We start from the raw sequence: 15,368 nt of genomic DNA on the forward strand, positions 1-15,368 counted from the left end.
CTCTGCATTTTCATTGGCTGAGTCAACTACTGAGAATGCTTATTTATTTTATTAATACATATTTTTTTGTTTAATTATTTGTCTCTTACCTCCAATTCTTGTCTTCAGCTTTTCTTTTCTGACTTTTCTTCCTGAACTGTCTCTCTGCTTTCTTCTTTTTGTGTTTCTCTTAAAATTATTATTTTTTGAATACTTTTTCTTCTGAATTTCTATTCCATGTCTTCTGTGTATGTTTATAGTGCTATATATTCATTTGTAAATCACAAATTAAATCCGCTTATGTATAAAAACAAATGTTTTTTAGGAGCTCATATTCCTCTCTCTCTCTCTCTCTCTCTCTCTCTCTCTCTCTCTCTCTCTCTCTCTCTCTCTCTCTCAATTCATTTCATTTGTATTGTCAAAGCAATTGGACATACATACACATACATACATATACACTCACCTAAAGGATTATTAGGAACACCTGTTCAATTTCTCATTAATGCAATTATCTAATCAACCAATCACATGGCAGTTGCTTCAATGCATTTAGGGGTGTGGTCCTGGTCAAGACAATCTCCTGAACTCCAAACTGAATGTCTGAATGGGAATGAAAGGTGATTTAAGCAATTTTGAGCGTGGCATGGTTGTTGGTGCCAGACGGGCCGGTCTGAGTATTTCACAATCTGCTCAGTTACTGGGATTTTCACGCACAACCATTTCTAGGGTTTACAAAGAATGGTGTGAAAAGGGAAAAACATCCAGTATGCGGCAGTCCTGTGGGCGAAAATGCCTTGTTGATGCTAGAGGTCAGAGGAGAATGGGCCGACTGATTCAAGCTGATAGAAGAGCAACTTTGACTGAAATAACCACTCGTTACAAACGAGGTATGCAGCAAAGCATTTGTGAAGCCACAACACGTACAACCTTGAGGCGGATGGGCTACAACAGCAGAAGACCCCACCGGGTACCACTCATCTCCACTACAAATAGGAAAAAGAGGTGAGACATTCAGATGGTAGAGTCAGAATTTGGCGTAAACAGAATGAGAACATGGATCCATCATGTCTTGTTACCACTGTGCAGGCTGGTGGTGGTGGTGTAATGGTGTGGGGGATGTCTTCTTGGCACACTTTAGGCCCCTTAGTACCAATTGGGCATTGTTTAAATGCTACGGCCTACCTGAGCATTGTTTCTGACCATGTCCATCCCTTTTTGACCACCATGTACCCATCCTCTGATGGCTACTTCCAGCAGGATAATGCACCATGTCACAAAGGTCGAATCATTTCAAATTGGTTTCATGAACATGACAATGAGTTCACTGTACTAAACTGGCCCCCACAGTCACCAGATCTCAACCCAATAGAGCATCTTTGGGATGTGGTGGAACGGGAGCTTCGTGCCCTGGATGTGCATCCCACAAATCTCCATCAACTGCAAGATGCTATCCTATCAATATGGGCCAACATTTCTAAAGAATGCTTTCAGCACCTTGTTGAAGCAATGCCACGTAGAATTAAAGCAGTTCTGAAGGCGAAAGGGGGTCAAACACAGTATTAGTATGGTGTTCCTAATAATCCTTTAGGTGAGTTCATCGTAGCTCTTAATACTCTCTTTCTGTCTGGAGAAGATATAATTGAAGAATTGTACACGTACCCGGCTACTTTCAACACCCATTGCTGCACTGATATTTTTCCCTCCATTTTTCTTTATCCATTTTTTTTTTGCTGGAAGTTCCGTCAATAGCCGTCAGCCTTTAAGAGACATCATGCAGCCAGGCCTCTTGGCTTGCGGCCACACCGTCCTGAACGCGCCCAATCTCATCAGATCTCGGAAGCTAAACGGGGCAAGGGCTCGTCAGTACTTGGATGGGTGACCTCCTGGAGATATCAGGTGCTGCAAGTTATTTCGTCTCCTGGGTAACTTTATCGTAGCTCTAAATACTCTCTTTCAGTCTGGAGGAGATATTATTGAAGAATTCTACACGTACCCGGCTACTTTCAACACCCTTTGCTGCACTGATATTTTTCCCTCCATTTTCCATTTTTTTTTTTTTTTTTTTTGCTGAAAGTATTGTCAATACCCGCCAGCCTTTAAGAGACATCATGCAGCCAGGCCTCTTGGCTTGCGGCCACACCGTCCTGAACGCGCCCGATCTCATCAGATCTCGGAAGCTAACGGGGCAGGACCTGGTCAGTACTTGAATGTGAGACCTCCTGGAAATACCAGGTGCTGCAAGCTTTTACGTCTCCTGGGTAACTTTATCGTAGCTCTTAATACTCTCTTTCAGTCTGCAGGAGATATAATTGAAGAATTGTACACGTACCCGGCTACTTTCAACACCCTTTCCTGCACTGATATTTTTCCCTCCATTTTTCTATTTTTTTTTTTTTTTTTTTGCTGGAAATTCCGTCAATACCCGCCAGCCTTTAAGAGACATCATGCAGCCAGGCATCTCGGCTTGCGGCCACACCATCCTGAACGCGCCCGATCTCGTCAGATCTCGGAAGCTAAACGTGGCAGGACCTGGTCAGTACATGAATGTGAGACCTCCTGGAAATACCTGGTGCTGCAAGCTTTTACGTCTCCTGGGTAACTTTATCGTAGCTCTTAATACTCTCTATCTGTCTGGAGGAGATATAATTGAAGTATTGTACACGTACCCAGCTACTGTCAACACCATTTGCTGCACTGATATTTTTCCATCCATTTTTCTTTTTTTTTTTTTTTTTTGCTGGAAGTTCCGTCAATACCCGCCAACCTTTAAGAGACATCATGCAGCCAGGCCTTTCGGCTTGTGGCCAAACCGTCCTGAATGCGCCCGATCTCGTCAGATCTCAGAAGTTAAACGGGGCAGGGCCTGGTCAGTACTTGGATGGGAGACCTCCTAGAAATACCAGGTGCTGCAAGCTTTTTACGTCTCCTGGGTAACTTCATCGTAGCTCTTAATACTCTCTATCTGTCTGGAGGAGATATAATTGAAGAATTGTACACCTACCCGGCTACCTTCAACACGCTTTGCTGCACTGATATTTTTCCCTCCATTTTTCTTTTTTCTATTGTTTCTTGCTGGAAGTTCCATCAATACCCTCCAGCCTTTAAGAGACATCATGCAGCCAGGCCTCTTGGCTTGAGGCCACACCGTCCTGAAGACGCAAGATCTCGTCAGATCTCGGAAGAAAAACTGGGCAGGGTCTGGTCAGTAATTGGATGGGTGACCTCCTGGAAATACCAGGTGCTGAAAGCTTTTTACATCTCCTGGGTAACTTCAGCGTAGCTCTTAATACTCTCATTCAGTCTGGAGGAGATATAATTGAAGAATTGTACATGTACCCGGCTACTTTCAACACCCTGTTCTGCACTGATATTTTTCCCTCCATTTTTCTATTTATTTATTTTTTATTTTTTGCTGGAAGTTCCGTCAATACCCGCCAGCCTTTAAGAGACATCATGCAGCCCGGCCTCTTGGCTTGCGGCCACACCGTCCTGAATGCGCCCGATCTCGTCAGATCTTGGAAGCTAAACGGGGCAGGGCCTGGTCAGTACTTGGATGGGAGACCTCCTAGAAATACCAGGTGCTGCAAGCTTTTTACGTCTCCTGGGTAACTTCATCGTAGCTCTTAATACTCTCTTTCTGTCTCCAGGAGATATAATTGAAGAATTGTACACGTACCAGGCTACTTTCAACACCCTTTGCTGCACTGGTATATTTCCCTCTATTTTTCTTTTTTTTTTTTGCTGGCAGTTCCGTCAATACCCGCCAGCCTTTAAGAGACATCATGCAGCCAGGCATCTCGGCTTGCAGCCACACCATCCTGAACGCGCCCGATCTCGTCATATCTCGGAAGCTAAACGGGGCAGGACCTGGTCAGTACATGAATGTGTGACCTCCTGGAAATACCTAGTGCTGCAAGCTTTTACGTCTCCTGGGTAACTTTATCGTAGCTCTTAATACTCTCTCTCTGTCTGGAGGAGATATAATTGAAGTATTGTACACGTATCCAGCTACTGTCAACACCCTTTGCTGCACTGATATTTTTCCATCCATTTTTCTTTTTTCTTTTTTTATTTTATTTTTTTGCTGGAAGTTCCGTCAATACCCGCCAACCTTTAAGAGACATCATGCAGCCAGGGCTTTTGGCTTGTGGACACACCGTCCTGAATGCGCCCGATCTCGTCAGATCTCGGAAGCTAAACGGTGCAGGACCTGGTCAGTACTTGGATGGGAGACCTCCTAGAAATACCAGGTGCTGCAAGCCTTTTACGTCTCCTGGGTAACTTCATCGTAGCTCTTAATTCTCTCTTTCTGTCTCCAGGAGATATAATTGAAGAATTGTACACGTACCCGTCTACTTTCAACACCCTTTGCTGCACTGGTATATTTCCCTCTATTTTTCTTTTTTTTTTTTGCTGGCAGTTCCGTCAATACCCGCCAGCCTTTAAGAGACATCATGCAGCCAGACATCTCGGCTTGCGGCCACACCGTCCTGAACGCGCCCGATCTTGTCAGATCTCGGAAGCTAAACGGGGCAGGACCTGGTCAGTACTTAAATGTGAGACCTCCTGGAAATACCAGGTGCTGCCAGCTTTTTACGTCTCCTGGGGAACTTCATCGTAGCTCTTAATACTCTCTTTCTGTCTGGAGAAGATATAATTGAAGAATTGTACACGTACCCGGCTACTGTCAACACCCTTTGCTGCACTGATATTTTTCCATCCATTTTTTTTTTTTTTTTTTTTTTGCTTGAAGTTCTGTCAATACCCGCCAACCTTTAAGAGACATCATGCAGCCAGGCGTCTCGGCTTGCGGCCACACCATCCTGAACGCGCCCGATCTCGTCAGATCTTGGAAGCTAAACGGGGCAGGACCTGGTCGGTACATGAATGTGAGACCTCCTGGAAATACCTGGTGCTGCAAGCTTTTACGTCTCCTGGGTAACTTTATCGTAGCTCTTAATACTCTCTGTCTCTCTCCAGGAGATATAATTGAAGAATTGTACACGTACCCGGCTACTTTCAACACCCTTTGCTGCACTGGTATATTTCCCTCTATTTTTCTTTTTTTTTTTTGCTGGCAGTTCCGTCAATACCCGCCAGCCTTTAAGAGACATCATGCAGCCAGACATCTCGGCTTACGGCCACACCGTCCTGAACGCGCCCGATCTTGTCAGATCTCGGAAGCTAAAGGGGGCAGGACCTGGTCAGTACTTAAATGTGAGACCTCCTGGAAATACCAGGTGCTGCCAGCTTTTTACGTCTCCTGGGGAACTTCATCGTAGCTCTTAATACTCTCTTTCTGTCTGGAGAAGATATAATTGAAGAATTGTACACGTACCCGGCTACTTTCAACACCCTTTGCTGCACTGGTATTTTTCCCTCTATTTTTCTTTTTTTTTTTTGCTGGCAGTTCCGTCAACACCCGCCAGCCTTTAAGAGACATCATGCAGCCAGGTGTCTCGGCTTGCGGCCACACCATCCTGAACGCGCCCCATCTCGTCAGATCTCGGAAGCTAAACGGGGCAGGGCCTGGTCAGTACTTGGATGGGAGACCTCCTAGAAATACCAGGTACTGCAAGCTTTTTACATGTCCTGGGTAACTTCATCGTAGCTCTTAATACTCTCTATCTGTCCGGAGGAGATATAATTGAAGTATTGTACACGTACCCAGCTACTGTCAACACCCTTTGCTGCACTGATATTTTTCCATCCATTTTTTTTTTTTTTTTTTTTTTTTTTTTTTTTGCTTGAAGTTCTGTCAATACCCGCCAACCTTTAAGAGACATCATGCAGCCAGGCGTCTCGGCTTGTGGCCACACCATCCTGAACTCGACCGATCTCGTCAGATCTTGGAAGCTAAACGGGGCAGGACCTGGTCGGTACATGAATGTGAGACCTCCTGGAAATACCTGGTGCTGCAAGCTTTTACGTCTCCTGGGTAACTTTATCGTAGCTCTTAATACTCTCTATCTGTCTGGAGGAGATATAATTGAAGTATTGTACACGTACCCAGCTACTGTCAACACCCTTTGCTGCACTGATATTTTTCCATCCATTTTTCTTTTTTTTTTTTTTTTTTGCTGGAAGTTCCGTCAATACCCGCCAACCTTTAAGAGACATAATGCAGCCAGGCCTCTCGGCTTGCGGCCACACCGTCCTGAATGCGCCCGATCTCGTCAGATCTCGGAAGCTAAACGGGGCAGGGCCTGGTCAGTACTTGGATGGGAGACCTCCAGGAAATACCTGGTGCTGCAAGCTTTTAACGTCTCCTGGGAAACTTCATCGTAGCTCTTAATACTCTCTATCTGTCTGGAGGTGTTATAATTGAGGAATTGTACATGTACCCGGCTACTTTCAACAGCCTTTGCTGCACTGGTATTTTTCCCTCTATTTTTCTTTTTTTTTTTTTTGCTGGCAGTTCCGTCAATACCCGCCAGCCTTTAAGAGACATCATGCAGCCAGACATCTCGGCTTGCGGCCACACCGTCCTGAACGCGCCCGATCTTGTCAGATCTCAGAAGCTAAACGGGGCAGGACCTGGTCAGTACTTAAATGTGAGACCTCCAGGAAATACCAGGTGCTGCCAGCTTTTTACGTCTCCTGGGGAACTTCATCGTAGCTCTTAATACTCTCTTTCTGTCTGGAGAAGATATAATTGAAGAATTGTACACGTACCCGGCTACTTTCAACACCCTTTGCTGCACTGGTATTTTTCCATCTATTTTTCTTTTTTTTTTTTGCTGGCAGTTCCGTCAATACCCGCCAGCCTTTAAGAGACATCATGCAGCCAGGTATCTCGGCTTGCGGCCACACCATCCTGAATGCGCCCGATCTCGTCAGATCTCGGAAGCTAAACGGGGCAGGGCCTGGTCAGTACTTGGATGGGAGACCTCCTAGAAATACCAGGTGCTGCAAGCTTTTTACGTCTCCTGGGTAACTTCATCGTAGCTCTTAATACTCTCTTTCTGTCTCCAGGAGATATAATTGAAGAATTGTACACGTACCCGGCTACTGTCAACACCCTTTCCAGCACTGATATTTTTCCCTCCATTTTTCTTTTTTTTTTTTTTTTTCTTGCTGGAAATTCCGTCAATACCCGCCAGCCTTTAAGAGACATCATGCAGCCAGACATCTCGGCTTGCGGCCACACCATCCTGAACGCGCCCGATCTTGTCAGATCTCGGAATCTAAATGGGGCAGGGCCTGGTCAGTACTTGGATGGGTGACCTCCAGGAAATACCAGGTGCTGCCAGCTTTTTACGTCTCCTGGGGAACTTCATCGTAGCTCTTAATACTCTCTTTCTGTCTGGAGAAGATATAATTGAAGAATTGTACACGTACCCGGCTACTTTCAACACCCTTTGCTGCACTGGTATTTTTCCCTCTTTTTTCTTTTTTTTTTTTGCTGGCAGTTCCGTCAATACCCGCCAGCCTTTAAGAGACATCATGCAGCCAGACATCTCGGCTTGCGGCCACACCGTCCTGAACGCGCCCGATCTTGTCAGATCTCGGAAGCTAAACGGGGCAGGACCTGGTCAGTACTTAAATGTGAGACCTCCTGGAAATACCTAGTGCTGCAAGCTTTTACGTCTCCTGGGTAACTTTATCGTAGCTCTTAATACTCTCTCTCTGTCTGGAGGAGATATAATTGAAGTATTGTACACGTATCCAGCTATTGTCAACACCCTTTGCTGCACTGATATTTTTCCATCCATTTTTCTTTTTTCTTTTTTTCTTTTTTTTTTTTGCTGGAAGTTCCGTCAATACCCGCCAACCTTTAAGAGACATCATGCAGCCAGGCCTTTCGGCTTGTGGCCACACCATCCTGAACGCGCCCGATCTCGTCAGATCTCGGAAGCTAAACGGGGCAGGGCCTCGTCAGTACTTGGATGGGAGACCTCCTAGAAATACCAGGTGCTGCAAGCTTTTTATGACTCCTGGGTAACTTCATCGTAGCTCTTAATACTCTCTTTCTGTCTCCAGGAGATATAATTGAAGAATTGTACACGTACCCGGCTACTGTCAACACCCTTTGCTGCACTGATATTTTTCCATCCATTTTTCTTTTTTCTTTTTTTTATTTTTATTTTTTGCTGGAAGTTCCGTCAATACCCGCCAACCTTTAAGAGACATCATGCAGCCAGACATCATGGCTTGCGGCCACACCATCCTGAACGCGCCCGATCTCGTCAGATCTCGGAAGCTAAACGGGGCAGGGCCTGGTCAGTACTTGGATGGGAGACCTCCTAGAAATACCAGGTGCTGCAAGCTTTTTACGTCTCCTGGGTAACTTCATCGTAGCTCTTAATACTCTCTTTCTGTCTCCAGGAGATATAATTGAAGAATTGTACACGTACCCGGCTACTTTCAACACCCTTTGCTGCACTGGTATATTTCCCTCTATTTTTCTTTTTTTTTTGCTGGCAGTTCCGTCAATACCCGCCAGCCTTTAAGAGACATCATGCAGCCAGGCATCTCGGCTTGCGGCCACACCATCCTGAACGCGCCCGATCTCGTCAGATCTCGGAAGCTAAACGCGGCAGGACCTGGTCAGTACATGAAAGTGAGACCTCCTGGAAATACCTAGTGCTGCAAGCTTTTACGTCTCCTGGGTAACTTTATCGTAGCTCTTATTACTCTCTCTCTGTCTGGAGGAGATATAATTGAAGTATTGTACACGTATCCAGCTACTGTCAACACCCTTTGCTGCACTGATATTTTTCCATCCATTTTTCTTTTTTCTTTTTTTCTTTTTTTTTTTTGCTGGAAGTTCCGTCAATACCCGCCAACCTTTAAGAGACATCATGCAGCCAGGCCTTTCGGCTTGTGGCCACACCATCCTGAATGCGCCCGATCTCGTCAGATCTCGGAAGCTAAACGGGGCAGGGCCTGGTCAGTACTTGGATGGGAGACCTCCTAGAAATACCAGGTGCTGCAAGCTTTTTACGACTCCTGGGTAACTTCATCGTAGCTCTTAATACTCTCTTTCTGTCTCCAGGAGATATAATTGAAGAATTGTACACGTACCCGGCTACATTCAACACCCTTTGCTGCACTGGTATATTTCCCTCTATTTTTCTTTTTTTTTTTTGCTGGCAGTTCCGTCAATACCCGCCAGCCTTTAAGAGACATCATGCAGCCAGGCATCTCGGCTTGCGGCCACACCATCCTGAACGCGCCCGATCTCGTCAGATCTCGGAAGCTAAACGGGGTAGGACCTGGTCAGTACATGAAAGTGAGACCTCCTGGAAATACCTAGTGCTGCAAGCTTTTTCGTCTCCTGGGTAACTTTATCGTAGCTCTTAATACTCTCTCTCTGTCTGGAGGAGATATAATTGAAGTATTGTACACGTATCCAGCTACTGTCAACACCCTTTGCTGCACTGATATTTTTCCATCCATTTTTCTTTTTTGTTTTTTTCTTTTTTTTTTTTGCTGGAAGTTCCGTCAATACCCGCCAACCTTTAAGAGACATCATGCAGCCAGGCCTTTCGGCTTGCGGCCACACCATCCTGAACGCGCCCGATCTCGTCAGATCTCGGAAGCTAAACGGGGCAGGGCCTGGTCAGTACTTGGATGGGAGACCTCCTAGAAATACCAGGTGCTGCAAGATTTTTACGTCTCCTGGGTAACTTCATCGTAGCTCTTAATACTCTCTTTCTGTCTCCAGGAGATATAATTGAAGAATTGTACACGTACCCGGCTACTTTCAACACCCTTTGCTGCACTGGTATATTTCCCTTTATTTTTCTTTTTTTTCTGCTGGCAGTTCCGTCAATACCCGCCAGCCTTTAAGAGACATCATGCAGCCAGGCATCTCGGCTTGCGGCCACACCATCCTGAACACGCCCGATCTCGTCAGATCTCGGAAGCTAAACGAGGCAGGACCTGGTCAGTACATGAATGTGAGACCTCCTGGAAATACCTGGTGCTGCAAGCTTTTACGTCTCCTGGGTAACTTTATCGTAGCTCTTAATACTCTCTATCTGTCTGGAGGAGATATAATTGAAGTATTGTACACGTACCCAGCTACTGTCAACACCCTTTGCTGCACTGATATTTTTCCATCCATTTTTCTTTTTTTTTTTTTTTTTGCTGGAAGTTCCGTCAATACCCGCCAACCTTTAAGAGACATCATGCAGCCAGGCCTTTTGACTTGTGGCCAAACCGTCCTGAATGCGCCCGATCTCGTCAGATCTCGGAAGCTAAACGGGGCAGGGCCTGGTCAGTACTTGGATGGGAGACCTCCTAGAAATACCAGGTGCTGTAAGCTTTTTACGTCTCCTGGGTAACTTCATCGTAGCTCTTAATACTCTCTTTCTGTCTCCAGGAGATATAATTGAAGAATTGTACACGTACCCGGCTACTTTCAACACCTTTTCCTGCACTGATATTTTTCCCTCCATTTTTCTTTTTTTTTTTTTTTTTTTTGCTGGAAATTCCGTCAATACCCGCTAGCCTTTAAGAGACATCATGCAGCCAGACATCATGGCTTGCGGCCACACCATCCTGAACGCGCCCGATCTCGTCAGATCTCGGAAGCTAAACGGGGCAGGGCCTGGTCAGTACTTGGATGGGAGACCTCCTAGAAATACCAGGTGCTGCAAGCTTTTTACGTCTCCTGGGTAACTTCATCGTAGCTCTTAATACTCTCTTTCTGTCTCCAGGAGATATAATTGAAGAATTGTACACGTACCCGGCTACTTTCAACACCCTTTGCTGCACTGGTATATTTCCCTTTATTTTTCTTTTTTTTCTGCTGGCAGTTCCGTCAATACCCGCCAGCCTTTAAGAGACATCATGCAGCCAGGCATCTCGGCTTGCGGCCACACCATCCTGAACGCGCCCGATCTCGTCAGATCTCGGAAGCTAAACGGGGCAGGGCCTGGTCAGTACTTGGATGGGAGATCTCCTAGAAATACCAGGTGCTGCAAGCTTTTTACGACTCCTGGGTAACTTCATCGTAGCTCTTAATACTCTCTTTCTGTCTCCAGGAGATATAATTGAAGAATTGTACACGTACCCGGCTACTGTCAACACCCTTTGCTGCACTGATATTTTTCCATCCATTTTTCTTTTTTCTTTTTTTTATTTTTTTTTTTTGCTGGAAGTTCCGTCAATACCCGCCAACCTTTAAGAGACATCATGCAGCCAGGCCTTTCGGCTTGTGGCCACACCGTCCTGAATGCGCCCGATCTCGTCAGATCTCGGACGCTAAACGGGGCAGGGCCTGGTCAGTACTTGGATGGGAGACCTCCTAGAAATACCAGGTGCTGCAAGCTTTTTACGTCTCCTGGGTAACTTCATCGTAGCTCTTAATACTCTCTTTCTGTCTCCAGGAGATATAATTGAAGAATTGTACACGTACCCGGCTACTTTCAACACCCTTTGCTGCACTGGTATATTTCCCTCTATTTTTCTTTTTTTTTTGCTGGCAGTTCCGTCAATACCCGCCAGCCTTTAAGAGACATCATGCAGCCAGGCATCTCGGCTTGCGGCCACACCATCCTGAACGCGCCCGATCTCGTCAGATCTCGGAAGCTAAACGGGGTAGGACCTGGTCAGTACATGAAAGTGAGACCTCCTGGAAATACCTAGTGCTGCAAGCTTTTTCGTCTCCTGGGTAACTTTATCGTAGCTCTTAATACTCTCTCTCTGTCTGGAGGAGATATAATTGAAGTATTGTACACGTATCCAGCTACTGTCAACACCCTTTGCTGCACTGATATTTTTCCATCCATTTTTCTTTTTTGTTTTTTTCTTTTTTTTTTTTGCTGGAAGTTCCGTCAATACCCGCCAACCTTTAAGAGACATCATGCAGCCAGGCCTTTCGGCTTGCGGCCACACCATCCTGAACGCGCCCGATCTCGTCAGATCTCGGAAGCTAAACGGGGCAGGGCCTGGTCAGTACTTGGATGGGAGACCTCCTAGAAATACCAGGTGCTGCAAGATTTTTACGTCTCCTGGGTAACTTCATCGTAGCTCTTAATACTCTCTTTCTGTCTCCAGGAGATATAATTGAAGAATTGTACACGTACCCGGCTACTTTCAACACCCTTTGCTGCACTGGTATATTTCCCTTTATTTTTCTTTTTTTTCTGCTGGCAGTTCCGTCAATACCCGCCAGCCTTTAAGAGACATCATGCAGCCAGGCATCTCGGCTTGCGGCCACACCATCCTGAACACGCCCGATCTCGTCAGATCTCGGAAGCTAAACGAGGCAGGACCTGGTCAGTACATGAATGTGAGACCTCCTGGAAATACCTGGTGCTGCAAGCTTTTACGTCTCCTGGGTAACTTTATCGTAGCTCTTAATACTCTCTATCTGTCTGGAGGAGATATAATTGAAGTATTGTACACGTACCCAGCTACTGTCAACACCCTTTGCTGCACTGATATTTTTCCATCCATTTTTCTTTTTTTTTTTTTTTTTGCTGGAAGTTCCGTCAATACCCGCCAACCTTTAAGAGACATCATGCAGCCAGGCCTTTTGACTTGTGGCCAAACCGTCCTGAATGCGCCCGATCTCGTCAGATCTCGGAAGCTAAACGGGGCAGGGCCTGGTCAGTACTTGGATGGGAGACCTCCTAGAAATACCAGGTGCTGTAAGCTTTTTACGTCTCCTGGGTAACTTCATCGTAGCTCTTAATACTCTCTTTCTGTCTCCAGGAGATATAATTGAAGAATTGTACACGTACCCGGCTACTTTCAACACCTTTTCCTGCACTGATATTTTTCCCTCCATTTTTCTTTTTTTTTTTTTTTTTTTTGCTGGAAATTCCGTCAATACCCGCTAGCCTTTAAGAGACATCATGCAGCCAGACATCATGGCTTGCGGCCACACCATCCTGAACGCGCCCGATCTCGTCAGATCTCGGAAGCTAAACGGGGCAGGGCCTGGTCAGTACTTGGATGGGAGACCTCCTAGAAATACCAGGTGCTGCAAGCTTTTTACGTCTCCTGGGTAACTTCATCGTAGCTCTTAATACTCTCTTTCTGTCTCCAGGAGATATAATTGAAGAATTGTACACGTACCCGGCTACTTTCAACACCCTTTGCTGCACTGGTATATTTCCCTTTATTTTTCTTTTTTTTCTGCTGGCAGTTCCGTCAATACCCGCCAGCCTTTAAGAGACATCATGCAGCCAGGCATCTCGGCTTGCGGCCACACCATCCTGAACGCGCCCGATCTCGTCAGATCTCGGAAGCTAAACGGGGCAGGGCCTGGTCAGTACTTGGATGGGAGATCTCCTAGAAATACCAGGTGCTGCAAGCTTTTTACGACTCCTGGGTAACTTCATCGTAGCTCTTAATACTCTCTTTCTGTCTCCAGGAGATATAATTGAAGAATTGTACACGTACCCGGCTACTGTCAACACCCTTTGCTGCACTGATATTTTTCCATCCATTTTTCTTTTTTCTTTTTTTTATTTTTTTTTTTTGCTGGAAGTTCCGTCAATACCCGCCAACCTTTAAGAGACATCATGCAGCCAGGCCTTTCGGCTTGTGGCCACACCGTCCTGAATGCGCCCGATCTCGTCAGATCTCGGACGCTAAACGGGGCAGGGCCTGGTCAGTACTTGGATGGGAGACCTCCTAGAAATACCAGGTGCTGCAAGCTTTTTACGTCTCCTGGGTAACTTCATCGTAGCTCTTAATACTCTCTTTCTGTCTCCAGGAGATATAATTGAAGAATTGTACACGTACCCGGCTACTTTCAACACCCTTTGCTGCACTGGTATATTTCCCTCTATTTTTCTTTTTTTTTTGCTGGCAGTTCCGTCAATACCCGCCAGCCTTTAAGAGACATCATGCAGCCAGGCATCTCGGCTTGCGGCCACACCATCCTGAACGCGCCCGATCTCGTCAGATCTCGGAAGCTAAACGCGGCAGGACCTGGTCAGTACATGAAAGTGAGACCTCCTGGAAAAACCTAGTGCTGCAAGCTTTTACGTCTCCTGGGTAACTTTATCGTAGCTCTTATTACTCTCTCTCTGTCTGGAGGAGATATAATTGAAGTATTGTACACGTATCCAGCTACTGTCAACACCCTTTGCTGCACTGATATTTTTCCATCCATTTTTCTTTTTACTTTTTTTCTTTTTTTTTTTTGCTGGAAGTTCCGTCAATACCCGCCAACCTTTAAGAGACATCATGCAGCCAGGCCTTTCGGCTTGTGGCCACACCATCCTGAATGCGCCCGATCTCGTCAGATCTCGGAAGCTAAACGGGGCAGGGCCTGGTCAGTACTTGGATGGGATACCTCCTAGAAATACCAGGTGCTGCAAGCTTTTTACGTCTCCTGGGTAACTTCATCGTAGCTCTTAATACTCTCTTTCTGTCTCCAGGAGATATAATTGAAGAATTGTACACGTACCCGGCTACTTTCAACACCCTTTGCTGCACTGGTATATTTCCCTCTATTTTTCTTTTTTTTTTTGCTGGCAGTTCCGTCAATACCCGCCAGCCTTTAAGAGACATCATGCAGCCAGGCATCTCGGCTTGCGGCCACACCATCCTGAACGCGCCCGATCTCGTCAGATCTTGGAAGCTAAACGGGGTTGGACCTGGTCAGTACATGAAAGTGAGACCTCCTGGAAATACCTAGTGCTGCAAGCTTTTTCGTCTCCTGGGTAACTTTATCGTAGCTCTTAATACTCTCTCTCTGTCTGGAGGAGATATAATTGAAGTATTGTACACGTATCCAGCTACTGTCAACACCCTTTGCTGCACTGGTATATTTCCCTTTATTTTTCTTTTTTTTCTGCTGGCAGTTCCGTCAATACCCGCCAACCTTTAAGAGACATCATGCAGCCAGGCCTTTTGACTTGTGGCCACACCGTCCTGAATGCGCCCGATCTCGTCAGATCTCGGAAGCTAAACGGGGCAGGGCCTGGTCAGTACTTGGATGGGAGACCTCCTAGAAATACCAGGTGCTGTAAGCTTTTTACGTCTCCTGGGTAACTTCATCGTAGCTCTTAATACTCTCTTTCTGTCTCCAGGAGATATAATTGAAGAATTGTACACGTACCCGGCTACTGTCAACACCCTTTGCTGCACTGATATTTTTCCCTCCATTTTTTTTTTTTTTTTTTTTTTTTTGCTGGAAATTCCGTCAATACCCGCTAGCCTTTAAGAGACATCATGCAGCCAGATATCTCGGCTTGCGGCCACACCATCCTGAACGCGCCCGATCTCGTCAGATCTCGGAAGCTAAACGGGGCAGGGCCTGGTCAGTACTTGGATGGGAGACCTCCTAGAAATACCAGGTGGTGCAAGCTTTTTACGTCTCCTGGGTAACTTCATCGTAGCTCTTAATACTCTCTTTCTGTCTCCAGGAGATATAATTGAAGAATTGTACACGTACCCGGCTACTTTCAACACCCTTT

General features: G+C 45.9%; 16 non-coding genes and 25 pseudogenes across 16 annotated transcripts; all 41 read left to right on the top strand.

The window, feature by feature from the left end:
* Window positions 1–1,768: 1,768 nt before the first annotated feature.
* LOC136768965 (uncharacterized) lies at window positions 1,769–1,887 on the top strand (annotated as a pseudogene).
* A 218-nt stretch (window positions 1,888–2,105) lies between these two features.
* Window positions 2,106–2,223, top strand: LOC136769530 (uncharacterized; annotated as a pseudogene).
* Window positions 2,224–2,441: 218 nt separating this feature from the next.
* LOC136769615 (uncharacterized) lies at window positions 2,442–2,560 on the top strand (annotated as a pseudogene).
* Window positions 2,561–2,775: 215 nt separating this feature from the next.
* LOC136769267 (5S ribosomal RNA) lies at window positions 2,776–2,894 on the top strand. The gene has a single exon (XR_010822224.1). It is a non-coding gene; the product is annotated as a 5S ribosomal RNA (ribosomal RNA).
* Window positions 2,895–3,110: 216 nt separating this feature from the next.
* Window positions 3,111–3,229, top strand: LOC136769072 (uncharacterized; annotated as a pseudogene).
* Window positions 3,230–3,450: 221 nt separating this feature from the next.
* LOC136769221 (5S ribosomal RNA) lies at window positions 3,451–3,569 on the top strand. Its single transcript, XR_010822179.1, has one exon. It is a non-coding gene; the product is annotated as a 5S ribosomal RNA (ribosomal RNA).
* Window positions 3,570–3,779: 210 nt separating this feature from the next.
* On the top strand, window positions 3,780–3,898 carry LOC136768973 (uncharacterized; annotated as a pseudogene).
* A 224-nt stretch (window positions 3,899–4,122) lies between these two features.
* Window positions 4,123–4,241, top strand: LOC136769511 (uncharacterized; annotated as a pseudogene).
* Window positions 4,242–4,451: 210 nt separating this feature from the next.
* Window positions 4,452–4,570, top strand: LOC136769641 (uncharacterized; annotated as a pseudogene).
* Window positions 4,571–4,784: 214 nt separating this feature from the next.
* Window positions 4,785–4,903, top strand: LOC136769679 (uncharacterized; annotated as a pseudogene).
* A 209-nt stretch (window positions 4,904–5,112) lies between these two features.
* Window positions 5,113–5,231, top strand: LOC136769031 (uncharacterized; annotated as a pseudogene).
* Window positions 5,232–5,441: 210 nt separating this feature from the next.
* On the top strand, window positions 5,442–5,560 carry LOC136769435 (uncharacterized; annotated as a pseudogene).
* A 224-nt stretch (window positions 5,561–5,784) lies between these two features.
* LOC136769030 (uncharacterized) lies at window positions 5,785–5,903 on the top strand (annotated as a pseudogene).
* Window positions 5,904–6,118: 215 nt separating this feature from the next.
* On the top strand, window positions 6,119–6,237 carry LOC136769293 (5S ribosomal RNA). Its single transcript, XR_010822248.1, has one exon. It is a non-coding gene; the product is annotated as a 5S ribosomal RNA (ribosomal RNA).
* Window positions 6,238–6,449: 212 nt separating this feature from the next.
* On the top strand, window positions 6,450–6,568 carry LOC136768975 (uncharacterized; annotated as a pseudogene).
* A 210-nt stretch (window positions 6,569–6,778) lies between these two features.
* On the top strand, window positions 6,779–6,897 carry LOC136769257 (5S ribosomal RNA). Its single transcript, XR_010822214.1, has one exon. It is a non-coding gene; the product is annotated as a 5S ribosomal RNA (ribosomal RNA).
* Window positions 6,898–7,115: 218 nt separating this feature from the next.
* Window positions 7,116–7,234, top strand: LOC136769584 (uncharacterized; annotated as a pseudogene).
* Window positions 7,235–7,443: 209 nt separating this feature from the next.
* On the top strand, window positions 7,444–7,562 carry LOC136769672 (uncharacterized; annotated as a pseudogene).
* Window positions 7,563–7,786: 224 nt separating this feature from the next.
* On the top strand, window positions 7,787–7,905 carry LOC136769382 (uncharacterized; annotated as a pseudogene).
* Window positions 7,906–8,131: 226 nt separating this feature from the next.
* LOC136769362 (5S ribosomal RNA) lies at window positions 8,132–8,250 on the top strand. The gene has a single exon (XR_010822262.1). It is a non-coding gene; the product is annotated as a 5S ribosomal RNA (ribosomal RNA).
* A 208-nt stretch (window positions 8,251–8,458) lies between these two features.
* On the top strand, window positions 8,459–8,577 carry LOC136768971 (uncharacterized; annotated as a pseudogene).
* A 224-nt stretch (window positions 8,578–8,801) lies between these two features.
* Window positions 8,802–8,920, top strand: LOC136769489 (5S ribosomal RNA). Its single transcript, XR_010822274.1, has one exon. It is a non-coding gene; the product is annotated as a 5S ribosomal RNA (ribosomal RNA).
* A 210-nt stretch (window positions 8,921–9,130) lies between these two features.
* Window positions 9,131–9,249, top strand: LOC136768878 (uncharacterized; annotated as a pseudogene).
* Window positions 9,250–9,473: 224 nt separating this feature from the next.
* LOC136769222 (5S ribosomal RNA) lies at window positions 9,474–9,592 on the top strand. Its single transcript, XR_010822180.1, has one exon. It is a non-coding gene; the product is annotated as a 5S ribosomal RNA (ribosomal RNA).
* A 208-nt stretch (window positions 9,593–9,800) lies between these two features.
* LOC136769621 (uncharacterized) lies at window positions 9,801–9,919 on the top strand (annotated as a pseudogene).
* A 214-nt stretch (window positions 9,920–10,133) lies between these two features.
* LOC136769360 (uncharacterized) lies at window positions 10,134–10,252 on the top strand (annotated as a pseudogene).
* Window positions 10,253–10,470: 218 nt separating this feature from the next.
* LOC136769373 (5S ribosomal RNA) lies at window positions 10,471–10,589 on the top strand. Its single transcript, XR_010822263.1, has one exon. It is a non-coding gene; the product is annotated as a 5S ribosomal RNA (ribosomal RNA).
* A 208-nt stretch (window positions 10,590–10,797) lies between these two features.
* Window positions 10,798–10,916, top strand: LOC136769210 (5S ribosomal RNA). Its single transcript, XR_010822168.1, has one exon. It is a non-coding gene; the product is annotated as a 5S ribosomal RNA (ribosomal RNA).
* Window positions 10,917–11,142: 226 nt separating this feature from the next.
* LOC136769241 (5S ribosomal RNA) lies at window positions 11,143–11,261 on the top strand. The gene has a single exon (XR_010822198.1). It is a non-coding gene; the product is annotated as a 5S ribosomal RNA (ribosomal RNA).
* Window positions 11,262–11,469: 208 nt separating this feature from the next.
* On the top strand, window positions 11,470–11,588 carry LOC136768879 (uncharacterized; annotated as a pseudogene).
* Window positions 11,589–11,812: 224 nt separating this feature from the next.
* LOC136769224 (5S ribosomal RNA) lies at window positions 11,813–11,931 on the top strand. Its single transcript, XR_010822182.1, has one exon. It is a non-coding gene; the product is annotated as a 5S ribosomal RNA (ribosomal RNA).
* Window positions 11,932–12,139: 208 nt separating this feature from the next.
* On the top strand, window positions 12,140–12,258 carry LOC136769622 (uncharacterized; annotated as a pseudogene).
* Window positions 12,259–12,472: 214 nt separating this feature from the next.
* LOC136769361 (uncharacterized) lies at window positions 12,473–12,591 on the top strand (annotated as a pseudogene).
* Window positions 12,592–12,809: 218 nt separating this feature from the next.
* On the top strand, window positions 12,810–12,928 carry LOC136769385 (5S ribosomal RNA). Its single transcript, XR_010822264.1, has one exon. It is a non-coding gene; the product is annotated as a 5S ribosomal RNA (ribosomal RNA).
* Window positions 12,929–13,136: 208 nt separating this feature from the next.
* Window positions 13,137–13,255, top strand: LOC136769211 (5S ribosomal RNA). The gene has a single exon (XR_010822169.1). It is a non-coding gene; the product is annotated as a 5S ribosomal RNA (ribosomal RNA).
* A 226-nt stretch (window positions 13,256–13,481) lies between these two features.
* LOC136769242 (5S ribosomal RNA) lies at window positions 13,482–13,600 on the top strand. Its single transcript, XR_010822199.1, has one exon. It is a non-coding gene; the product is annotated as a 5S ribosomal RNA (ribosomal RNA).
* A 208-nt stretch (window positions 13,601–13,808) lies between these two features.
* Window positions 13,809–13,927, top strand: LOC136768978 (uncharacterized; annotated as a pseudogene).
* Window positions 13,928–14,151: 224 nt separating this feature from the next.
* On the top strand, window positions 14,152–14,270 carry LOC136769220 (5S ribosomal RNA). Its single transcript, XR_010822178.1, has one exon. It is a non-coding gene; the product is annotated as a 5S ribosomal RNA (ribosomal RNA).
* A 209-nt stretch (window positions 14,271–14,479) lies between these two features.
* LOC136768939 (uncharacterized) lies at window positions 14,480–14,598 on the top strand (annotated as a pseudogene).
* A 207-nt stretch (window positions 14,599–14,805) lies between these two features.
* LOC136769348 (uncharacterized) lies at window positions 14,806–14,924 on the top strand (annotated as a pseudogene).
* A 217-nt stretch (window positions 14,925–15,141) lies between these two features.
* Window positions 15,142–15,260, top strand: LOC136769260 (5S ribosomal RNA). Its single transcript, XR_010822217.1, has one exon. It is a non-coding gene; the product is annotated as a 5S ribosomal RNA (ribosomal RNA).
* Window positions 15,261–15,368: the final 108 nt, after the last annotated feature.

Source organism: Amia ocellicauda, chromosome 14, assembly GCF_036373705.1.
Source record: "Amia ocellicauda isolate fAmiCal2 chromosome 14, fAmiCal2.hap1, whole genome shotgun sequence".
In the NCBI taxonomy this organism is placed as follows: domain Eukaryota; kingdom Metazoa; phylum Chordata; class Actinopteri; order Amiiformes; family Amiidae; genus Amia; species Amia ocellicauda.